The sequence below is a fragment of the Rattus rattus genome, chromosome 3 (genome assembly GCF_011064425.1).
Source record: "Rattus rattus isolate New Zealand chromosome 3, Rrattus_CSIRO_v1, whole genome shotgun sequence".
Lineage (NCBI taxonomy): Eukaryota > Metazoa > Chordata > Mammalia > Rodentia > Muridae > Rattus > Rattus rattus.
In genome coordinates this window covers 119438870-119450128 of record NC_046156.1, presented here as the reverse complement: position 1 = coordinate 119450128, position 11259 = coordinate 119438870, and positions in this window count along the sequence as shown.

The following is an 11259-nucleotide window of genomic DNA, read 5'->3' as shown; positions in this document are numbered from 1 at the left end:
TCATTTTGCTATAGTATCTGGGGGTTTTTTGTTTTGTCATCGTCATTGTTGTTGTTGTCATTGTTGTTGTTTTGCTTTTGACCTGTTGGGCCCCTGTGTGTATTTTGGAGTTTGACCCTACAAACATCCAGCTTAAGTAAGCAATGTCCCCTCCTGTGCCTGTCACCTTCCCTCCTCCGTTGATGGTGAGTTGCTCATCTTAGTTGAATGCTCTCTCACGTCAGCTGCCTGGGATTAAGTGCACCCTCAGCTGATTCCCACACGGTTCCCTGTACTGGGCTCTGCTCGTCGTACACTTGGCTCCAACATCCACTTTGATTTCACTTTTCTGTGTCACGACAAGGGTTCAGTTACACTCTCCTCTATGTGGCTACCCTGCTTTCTGTATATCCCGTCCATGCTGAGTTCTTGGTGCCCATGTCAAGCACTAATAAGACCATATCCACGTGGTTTATTTCTGGTTCCCATCATTCTGCCTACCTGCTTTCCTGGCACAGCCATACTCTTGTGGTTGCCATAGCCGTGTATTATTTTGAATGAGGAATTACAGCGCCCCTGCCTTTGTTGTTCTTGCTGACAACTGCTCTGTCCACTCAGTAGCTTCGGTGGTTCCATAGGAATTTTAAGATTATTGTTTTATCTTCATGAAAAAGATGCTGGACTTTTGATAGTCATTGCACTGAGTCGGTAGATGGCTTTGGATAGCATGACATATTAATATTCTTCCAGTCTGTTCATATAGAATATCTTTCTCTCCCTCGGTTTTTCCACAAGCATTTTATAAATCAGCATACAGATCTTCCTCCTCTTTGGTTGCATTTGGTCCTAAGTCCTTCATTCCTGTTGCTATTGTACATGGAAGTGCTGCCTTAATTTCATTTTCAGATAGAGAGTTCATTTCATATGAAAATGAACAGAATTTTCACATGGTTTGTTTTGTGTGACTTCACTGGGTTTGTTTAATAACTCTTGCAGATTTTTATAAAATCTGTATACAAACATGACATGGTCATATACAGATATTTCATTTAACCCTGCTCACTTAAATGCCTTTTTCCATATATATATATATATATATATATATATATATATATATATATGCATGCTTGTGCAATTGCATTGACTACAGTCCTCACTTCCCTGTTGAGGCGTGGGAAAGAACCCTTTCTTTGAACCAGACTTTAACAGGAGAGCCTCCAGCCACCCTGATTCAGCATGTGTTAACTGTGTACATTTTTAATCATGGCCTTACTGTGTTGTGATAAATTCCTTCTATTCCTATTTTTTAAGAGTTCCATCAGGAATGAATGCTAAACTCAAGGAAACCATGAAAGGTGATTGTCTTTATCTTATTATATAGGATTTGCCTGGTTGGCCCTCCTTGCATTCCGGAGGTGGAGTCCACTGGACTATGAGACACATCTGATAATGTGTAGTTGTGTTTGCTTATGTTTTGTTAAGGGTTTTACATCCAAGTTCCTTAGAAGTAGGGGCCTGTGATTTTGCTCTTACGGTGCCTTTGGCATTGGTACTGATGTCGTAGCAGGAGTTGTGAGTGATGCTTTTTCATATTTTCTTTTTTGGAAGAGTCCAGAGGCCCCCAGCCATCTGGAGATTTGCTTTACTTGAATGCCTTATGACATTCTATCTTAGCTGTTTGGTATATTCTAGTGTCCTATTCACTCACTTTGATATCACACACACACACACACACAATCTAGCACATCGTCATTCTTTCTACATGGTCAAACTTGCCTCTGTGTAATTTATCTTATTATCGCCTTTTGGGCCTGAGCTCAGCAGTTAAGAGAACGCCCTCTACTTGCAGAAGATCCAAGTCTGGTTCCTCACTCTTGGGTTAGGCAGCTCACAACCACCTGAAACTTCAGCTCCCCAAAATCCCATGCCCCCTTCTGGCCTCCATGGATGCTCACACAAATGTGCACATGCACACACTCTGACACCCTCACATAATGCATAATTAACTTTTTTTTTTAAGAAAAAGAAGTTCCTTCTTCTGTTGAGGTTTGTCTTAGTTTCTTCTTTCCCTCCACTGCGTCCTGTCTTCCTCGGTGGGATGTTATTGTAACCCAGATGGTTGGTTGTTTCTTCCTCTAATCTGGTCTCTAGTGAACTGATGGGCTTCGATTCTTTATCTTTTGTACAGCTGACAGAGAAGGTTTTCTCATTATATAAAATATAGTTGTAAGTGTCTATTTTATCTAATGGTAAAGGTATTGACTATATAAAACAATTATGGTTTTACTCCTCCCACCTGTCACACTTTATGTTATCCATATAACAATTTTATGTGGACATATAAAACTTTATATATCCATATTTTACTGTTTTATACTGTGCATCCATTTTACACTATGCATTCCTTTTAAATGACTTTATTTTGTTTTCTGGTGGTTCTAGGAATTACAGCCAAGGCCTTGGCATCCTAAGCAGGTTCTCTTCCACAGAGCTATCTGGATCCCCGGACATTTTTACTTTTCATTTTTATATCAGAATTAAAAGCAGCAGTCCCATTGCAGTATTCAAGTGTTCTTAGCTGGCTTTAGTGTCTTCTCACAGGGGGGTTTCTACTGCTGTATATTTTCTTGTCACCAATCAGCAGGCTTTTGTTTCAACTGGGGATGGAGCGATGGCTCAGTGGCTAGGAGCGCTTGCTGCCCTTGCAGGGGACCCGGGCTCACACCTTCTAACCCAAGCTCCAGGGATCTGACTCTTAGCCATTGCACTCACATGCACACGCCCACACACAGGTACACATGCATACACATAATTAAAAATAATAACTAAGTGAACCCTTGCCTTGGGGAAATGACCCTCTTGAGCCTTCCCTGAAGTCAGATCTGGTGGTGATGAGATCCTTTGTTTGTTGGTCTGAGAGAGCCTCTACCACGCCATCATTTCCTGGGGCCAGTAAGGATTCGTGGCATGAGTTTGCCTTCCAGTACTTTTGACAGTCTCATTCCACACTCTCTTAGCTTGCTAATTCTCCTGAGAAGTTAAGAACATGCATTTCTCTTAGTCTTTGATTCTCCATAGCATAACTACCAAACACAAAGGTATATGGTTCTTACATTTGTCGGATCGGCCTGTTGTGTGCCTCTGAGGTCCTCAGCTCTAAATACCCACCCTCTCCCAGAAGTGCCAAGTTTTTGGTCAGGCAAGCTTTCTTCTGCCTTTTTACACACTCTCTCTTTTCATTCTGGAACCTCCATTGTGTGCATAGTAGTCTACTTTAAGGTGGAACTTCAGTCTGAGCCTCCAGTGTGTGCATACCGGTGGTGCTGCTTCAGAATGTTAGAACTCATTCAGGTTTCCTTGCACTTTTTCTTTTCTCACAGACATTTTCATGTCAGCTGTCTTCCAATTCATAGATCTTTTGTTTAATGGCGTTGGCTGTGGATGCTCTCTCCAGCAATGTTTATCTCGTTCATTACACTCACCAGCTGCGGAGTTCCTGTGTGGCCACATCTTCATGGTACCTATTTCTGTTGAACTTCTAGTCTTTTGTGTTTTATTGTCCTGATCTCATTTATCTGTGTGTCTGTTTTTCTTTCATAATTATGTGTGCTTCCTTATAGTAATTCTTTTCACCTGGCAGAGATGCAGACTGGATTTCTGCTCCCCCAGCACCACATAAAGCTAGGCCTGGCAGCTCACATCTGAACTCCCAGCACTCAGAATGGAGAGGCAGGCAGGGAGATCAGAGATTCAAGGTGATCCTTAGCTGTACAGGGAGCCCAAGGCTTGGAGTGCCTTATTTGCCAAGCATTTTGTTGATCTCTGTCTTTTTGGTGCCAGTTTCTAGCATGTTCTTAGTTCCTGTGGGGATGACTCTTTAGGATCTGGGAATTTTTTCCTTAGTGTGTCTACGTTTGAAAGAGTAAACAAACCTCAGTCTGAGGATCCTGTAAGGGATAAGCCTTATCCTGCCTGTTCGTAGCCTTGGGACCGGCTTCTGATACTTCCATCCAGCAACATAAGGACAGAGCCTATACCTGATTTCAGGTGTCTAGAGGGGTGCGTATCTCCCAGGTCTGTTTCACAGACATGAGCAGGTACATGGTTCTCCTGTGATTCCCTAGGGGCAATGGAGACTCTCTCTGAACCTCACTGATTCAGCTTGACGGGCAGGCTGACCAGCCCTTGTCTCCTCCCCAGAGCTGACACTGCAGGCATTTGCTAAGGTGCCCAGCTTTTTACAGGTGTGCTGAAACTTGAACTTGGGTCCTCATGCAAGCGCTTTACTAATAGAACCAGTCCCTAACCCCAAGTCATCACACTTTAAAGTGGCTTTTTAGAGACACTTTGGTTCCTTTTATATAACATTCTGTCTCTAACCCAGAAGGTACCACCAGGTGGTCCTTGGGCTGAGTTCAGCACGGCCTTTGTTCTGTCTACCCTATCAAGCCGGCCTATCATCACCTAAGCAAAGAAATGAATTTGCATTACACTGAGTGAATTGCATGGATGTATACAAATCGAGAGGTGAGTTGTTTTCAAAGGATATGGAATTTTTTTTTCAGATTCAGCAATGTCATTCTCATTGTCCAGTCGTTCCTTGTGGAAATCGCTGACACTTTCTTATGGGTCACAGTAATTGTCACTGATGTGTGTAATGGTTGTCATTTGCCACTGTAGTCATGAATTTTGAAAGCTGGTGCCTGCTTCTCTCTTCCTTTGCCTGTTAGGTTTCCCTAGGCTTAGAGCGTGTGGCTGTGACATCACTGTGGTCCTTTCTAGCACCAAAGGAGAGAAAATAAAGCCTCAGGGCTCTCACAGAGCATCATGGGCATTAAGCTTACATGCACGCAGACTACTCTATGATCCTTGGGCTGTTTGTTTTAGATTTTTTTAGTGTGTGTGTTTGTATGACTGTAAGTGTGTATGTGTGTGTGTATGTGTGTATGTGTGTGTGTGTGTACATGTGTATGGGTGTATATATGTGTGTGCATGTGTTTGTGTGTATGTGTGTGTGTGTTGTGTATGTGTGTGTGTGCATGTGTTGCTGTGTGTATGTGGCTGTAAGTATAGATGTGGATGTGAGTACTGGTGCTACAGAGTTCAAAGGTGGCATAACTCTATGCAGCTGTGGTTTGGAGCTACCTGAAACAGATGTGGCAATCAGAGCTGTATATGCTCTTAACCACAGAGCTATCAAGGGGTGGTTTTGTCACCATTTAATGATGAAAGAGTCTCTGGTTTGGAGGTTGGTAATTTGCCCAAGGTTATAATTCATAAGGACTCATAATCCAGATCTCTCTGCCTCCAAGCCTGTGGCTGGAACTACTATACTGCTTTTGTGTGCTCTCCTAACACACAAATGATAAAAATCAGTCCCTAACATGTTTCCTTCATCTCTCAGAAAAGCACACAAATATTGATTAACTGCAGTTGCACTATTGAAAATTAAGCAGTCAGTTTTGAAGCATTCCAGCCCCTAGTCATTTGTGTCACTTGGCGGTAGGCTGGCTTTAATAATATGCTTCGTGATTTCCTTCTGCACTTGCTAGCTTGAAATATGCAACGTACAGGTGGGAGGGCGGCAGAGCAAAGAATCAGCATCAAATCTCTTTCTCTTCTTTTCCATTGAACTTACTGTGACACACAGGAGCTTCATTCTGAAAGATGGCGGCTTCCTTAAATGACGGCTGATTCCGGCACATCTGCAAACACTTGACATGTGGGGAACCCATCCGTCTGAAGCATGTGAGCAGAGGGGATGGTATCCCTGAATCTGAGGAAATAGTGCCATATAAATGCATTCCTCAAGAGTATGGCTTCTGTGCTGCATGGAGAAGCCTTGTACTCCCTTTCCACTGCAAGCTCTTGCATATCCATTGGGTAGGGCTCCCTGGTTCATCCGTTTTCCTGGTGGTATTATACTTTTGTTCTTCCAAGCTGTGTCCTCTGGATTGTTTGTGGTGTGCATTTGTGTGCCATTGTATGGATGCATGATTGTGCATGTGTGTATGGATGTGTGTGTGTATATAGATGTATATGTGTGTGGATGCATGTGTATGTGTGTGGATGGTGTATTATGTGTGGATACATGTGTATGCCTGTGTGTATAAATGTATATGTGTGCATCTGTGTATGGATGTCATGTGTGGACATATGTGTATAGATTCATGTGTATGTATAGATGTATGTATGTTCATGTATGTATGGCTGCATGTGAATGTATGTGTGTATAGATGTATGTGTGTATGGATGCATGTTGCGTGCATGTGTGTATAGATGTATGCCAGTATGTGGAAGCCAGAGGTCAACCTCAGGTCTTGTTCTTCAAGCTCTTCACCCTTTTTTTAAACATAGGCTTTCACTGTCCTGGAGCCACCAAGTAGGCTAAGCTGACCAGCCAGTGAGTTGCAGGCTTCTGCCTTTCTCTGCCAACTTAGAGCTGGGATTCCAAACTTCATTACCACATCTAGCCTTTTATGTGGATTCTAAGGATGGCACTCACTGGGGTCACAGCAAATGCATGCCCACTGTCCAACCGTGCCATCTCCTCAACACAGTAAGTCCTTGTGTAAAGCAGGTCCTTCACTGTGTCCCAGAATTCTTATGCACCATGCATTATAGTAACAGAGTGTGTCGATGCTTTTACACTGTACCAAAGGCCCATGAGGCTGTTGTCTAATGGTCATGACGAAATTGTAGGGGAGGCAGGGATCACATGGGCCTCTCTCCAGATAAAACTGAAATGACCAGAAAGAGTACAATCTGTTTGTTTCTTTCTTCCACATGTGAATGCTTTTAAGAGCCTGGCAAAGAGGGAAGAACAGCCGCTTAACTGTGTACCACACAATTTATTGTCATAAACCTTCTAGGGAGTCACAGCTCAAATAGCAGCTTGGTCAAATAGGAACAGACAGCCAGTTCAGTCTCTTTGGAGACAATTCAAAGGTTCTAAAGAGTGCTTCTCCTCAAGGAAGAGAATGTTTTTGTAGCCAGCATAGGTATTTGAGTTCAGTCAGATGTCTGCGAGCATCCTGGGAAGGCACAGACAGATGCTATTTGTCCCAGCATCTTCCCACATGTCTGGTCAAAGGTTGATGCTCTTCCTTTTTGACAACTACCATGTGCTTCTTCCTGGGCCCGTGGAGTCTGTAAGGGAACTTAATGCCCCCAATTCCTCTCAGGAGCATAGCTTCCCTCTAGACTAAGCACACTTAGTCGCTACCTAGGCAGCAAAGGCCTCTGTCCTTGGGGAAAGTGGCCTACTTGGAGCTAATAAGTCTTCATCCAAGGGATTGGCTGCATTCAAGACTCTTCTGGACTTGCCTGGAAGTCCCCCGTCTGTGTCCAGCTATAGAAGAACATCTGAAATGTTTCTTATCGCTTAACAATACTTATCGTTTGCTTGTTTGTTTGTTTGTTTGTTTGTTTGAGACAGGGTTTCTCTGTGTAACAGCTCTGACAATTACTCACTTTGTAAACCAGGCTGGCCTCAAACTGTCAGTGGCCTCTGCCTCCTAAGTGCTGGGACTAAAGATGTACAATAGCAGCACTCAGCCTCTTAACCATACTTTCTGTTGCACCTCAAATCAAAGGACTTACATATGCAGAGGCCAGACACAACTGTAGGTGTCATTCTTAAGGCTCTGCTTATCTTATTTCTTGAGACAGTGTCACTCATTGGCCTGGGACTCCCCAGGCTGACTGTGGTGGCTGACCAGAATGCGTCTACCTTCCTAGTAATGGAATAACTAAATAATAAACATATACCATAACACCTGGTTATTTTCACATGGGTTCTGGGCATTGAGCAGGTCTTCACACTTTCAGGACAAGCACTTTATCAGCTGAGCCATCTCCCTAGCACTAGACATTACATTTCTAATTAAAATGACTCCAGAAGGAGATGAGAGAGAGAATTTGTCTGGGAAGGTGAGCCAGAGTAAAGCTGAGTATGAACAAGACGCGTTGTATATTTGTATTAAATTATCAAAGGATCGATAAAAGCCGCTCTAAAAATAAATCGTCCCTGCCAAAGACTGGCCTGCCATTGTGAATTCAGAATAGGTTTGTGTGCTGTCAGTCTGCATTAAGCGGAGGTTGGGAAGCAGAGAAATAATGTAACTAAAGAAATAATCGTGGATATGTTTCCGGGTGCTGAGGTCCCCCGAGATGGCTTTTTTCAGATAAATAGCTAAGAAGGTGAAGGCAGTGTTTTTATGCAACTAGTTCTAGATTTCAATTGTTATTTATTTGTCTTTAAGGAATAATTTTATTAACTATTCGAGAATTCCATACAATGCATTTTTATCATATTCACCTCCAATTCCTCCCTTTAACTTCTTCCAGATCCATTCCACCTCCCTACAACCCCAACTTCTTGGGGGTTTTTTTGTTTGTTAGTTTGTTGTTATTCAATAGCCTGTTGACTCTATTGTGTCCTGTCTATACACTCTAGCATTGACCCACACACTGGGACATGGCTGACCTACCATGAGCCTTATTCTTAAAAAAGAGCAGGGGGACTCTCTTATGTCAGACATCAGTAGCTCCTCACTTAGAGACGTCTTCTCCCTCTACACTGGGGCATTGACTGGGTTGGTCTTGTGCTGCGGGTTCATGAGGACAAGGTCTTGACTTGTCCAGAAGACAGACCATGTTGTGTTCTGGTCTTCCATGACCTCTGGCTCTTACAAATCCTCCCTCTTCCAAGATGATTGCTTGAGCCTTGGGGGGACGGGTGATATATGTGTCCTGAGCCGTGGGGGACAGGTGATACAGGTGTCCCCTTCGTAGCTGAGCACTCCACAGTCTCAGCTCCTTAACCAGTTGTGAGTTTCTGTGTTACCAACCATGAACTATGGCTTTCTTGCTTAAGCATGAAAGCTGCAGTAATCTGGGTTTAGGACTGGTCTGTCCCCTGGGTCTTCAGTGACCTCTAGAGTTACTGGGCGGAGAGAGACTTTCTAAGTGCCAGCGCCCTAACCTGGAGTCACATCTGGTCCCCACCATGCAGCTTCAGTTCCCTCTGTAACCCCTACAAGATATGAACTCCCCAAGCACTCATCTATTATTTACCCCTTTAAAAATATTTTTATTAATTCTCTGGGAATTTCATACAACTGTTTTCATTTTATCTACTCTCCTCCCCCAATTCCTCTCAGACATACCCCCACAAAACTGGCAATTTTATGTCCTTATTTCTTTTAAAAACCCATCCATCCCAATTAGTCTCACCCATATACTTGTGGGTGTGGACTCATCTACTGGTTCCTGTTCCACCTACCAAGGGCCACACCCATTTAAAAAAAAAAAAAACTGACTCTCCTTCTCCAGGCAGCTGTCGACTGCCAATAGCACCTCAGAATTTACTTTCAAATTATGGCAAAGACTCCAAATTTCCAATCTACATCAGAGAAGATTCCTCTCAAAGTATATGGGAATTAACACAGAGACCCATGTTGTAGTTATCGTTTTATTACTATGAAGAAACACCATGACCAAAGCAACTCTTATAAAAGAAAACATTTCATTGGGGCTGGCTTACAGTCTCAGAGGTTCAGTCCATTATCATCATGGTGGGAAGCATGGCAGTGTGCAGGCAGCCATGGTGCTGGAGGAGTGAAGAGTTCTGCATCTTGATCCAAAGGCAGCCAGGAGACTGTTCCACACAGAGAAAAGCTTGAGTGCTTGGAAACCTCAAAGCCCATCCCCACAGCAACACACTTCCTCCAACAAGGTCATACCTACTCCAAGGCCATACCTCCTAATAATGCCACTCCCCATGGGCCAAAGATTCAAACCTATGTGGAGGCCAAACTATTCAAACCACCACAGCCCACAACTGGACAATGTACAGGGAGTGAGAGACTTTGAAACTCTCAGCCCTATGTGAGATATCTTTATCATATTCCTTCATTCAAGGCTCAGGCAGGAATACAGAAGAAGATAATGACAGATTTTAAGAGCCAGGGGTTGTGGATGACTCTAAGGAAATAGCATCTTCCAGACACAGCAGGACTGATGAACTCACAGAGGTTGTGGCAGGGTGCCTAAGGCCTGCATAGGCTCAGGCCAGATGGAATCCCAGCACTGAGAGGGGGAAGTGGACTTGAGGTCCTACCCCTAACCATGAAGCTCTTTGCAATTGACATCCACTGGGACAGGGAAATTCAATTTTCTTCAATTGAATGTCACTGTGTATATTCACCATACACAAGGCAGTTGAGCACCAGAAGATGAACTCCGTAGTTCTTAGAGGACTTTTTGTTTCATTTGAGTCTGGTTTGGCTTTTAAATTTCTCTTGTCTTATTGTTCTGTTTGTTTGTTTTGATTTCCATTTTCTGTTTTTATTATTTGTTGTTGGATTTTTTTTTAAAGAGAACAAAGTTGTGTGAGGAAATGAAAAAATATTGTATTAAAATGTTTTAAAGAAAAAATAAATAATAAAAAGATAAAAGTCAGGTTTTGTTACAATTTGCTACCTCCTGAAGCATTTCAGCAGCAGAGTATCCTCAGGAATAGCTCTTCAAGGGCATAATGGCCACTCAGAGTGAACCAGCAATTGACACACGGTTCTAGACTCTCCTACAATGCAGCCTCTGACAAAGTTACGCTGTCCCAAACCCCTGAAAGAGGACTGCTTTCCTTTATACCAGGCAAGGTTAGGAAAGACCAGAACCCACAGGATGTGCACCCAGGCTGATCTCAAGGGCTTCAGGCTGTGTAGTAGAATCATCTCCTGGGGAAGGGGCCTTGTCTTCCGTGTTCACACTTGACAAAGAGGCACTTCACCAGGACTTAGACTTAAATTTTATTACCATTTGAGACTCAATCTGGGGATCATTTCTAGTCTAAGTTTAACTCAGAACATTCATGTTTACCTATAAACTTGAAAACCATATAAAAATTTAAGAGCTTATAATCCAAAATTTAGATAATCTGTGGTATTAGATATATATTGGCTGCTTATAGCTAAGTATAGTCTATACCTGTAATTTCAACAGTAGGGAGGATGAGGCAGGTGAATAGCCAACAGTTCAAGGCCAGCATGGCCTACATAGTGAGTGCTAGGCCAACTTGAACTACAGAATCTCAAAAATGCAAACAAACAAAACCAAAAAACTCACCTTAAATATATGGGGCCATGGAGATGGGTCAATGGTTAAGACACTGCCTGTTCTTGCTGAGGACCCAGGTTCAGTTCCCAGAACCAATATCATGACTCACAACCATATTTAACTCCAGTCCCAGGGAATCTAACACCATTTTTCGGCCTC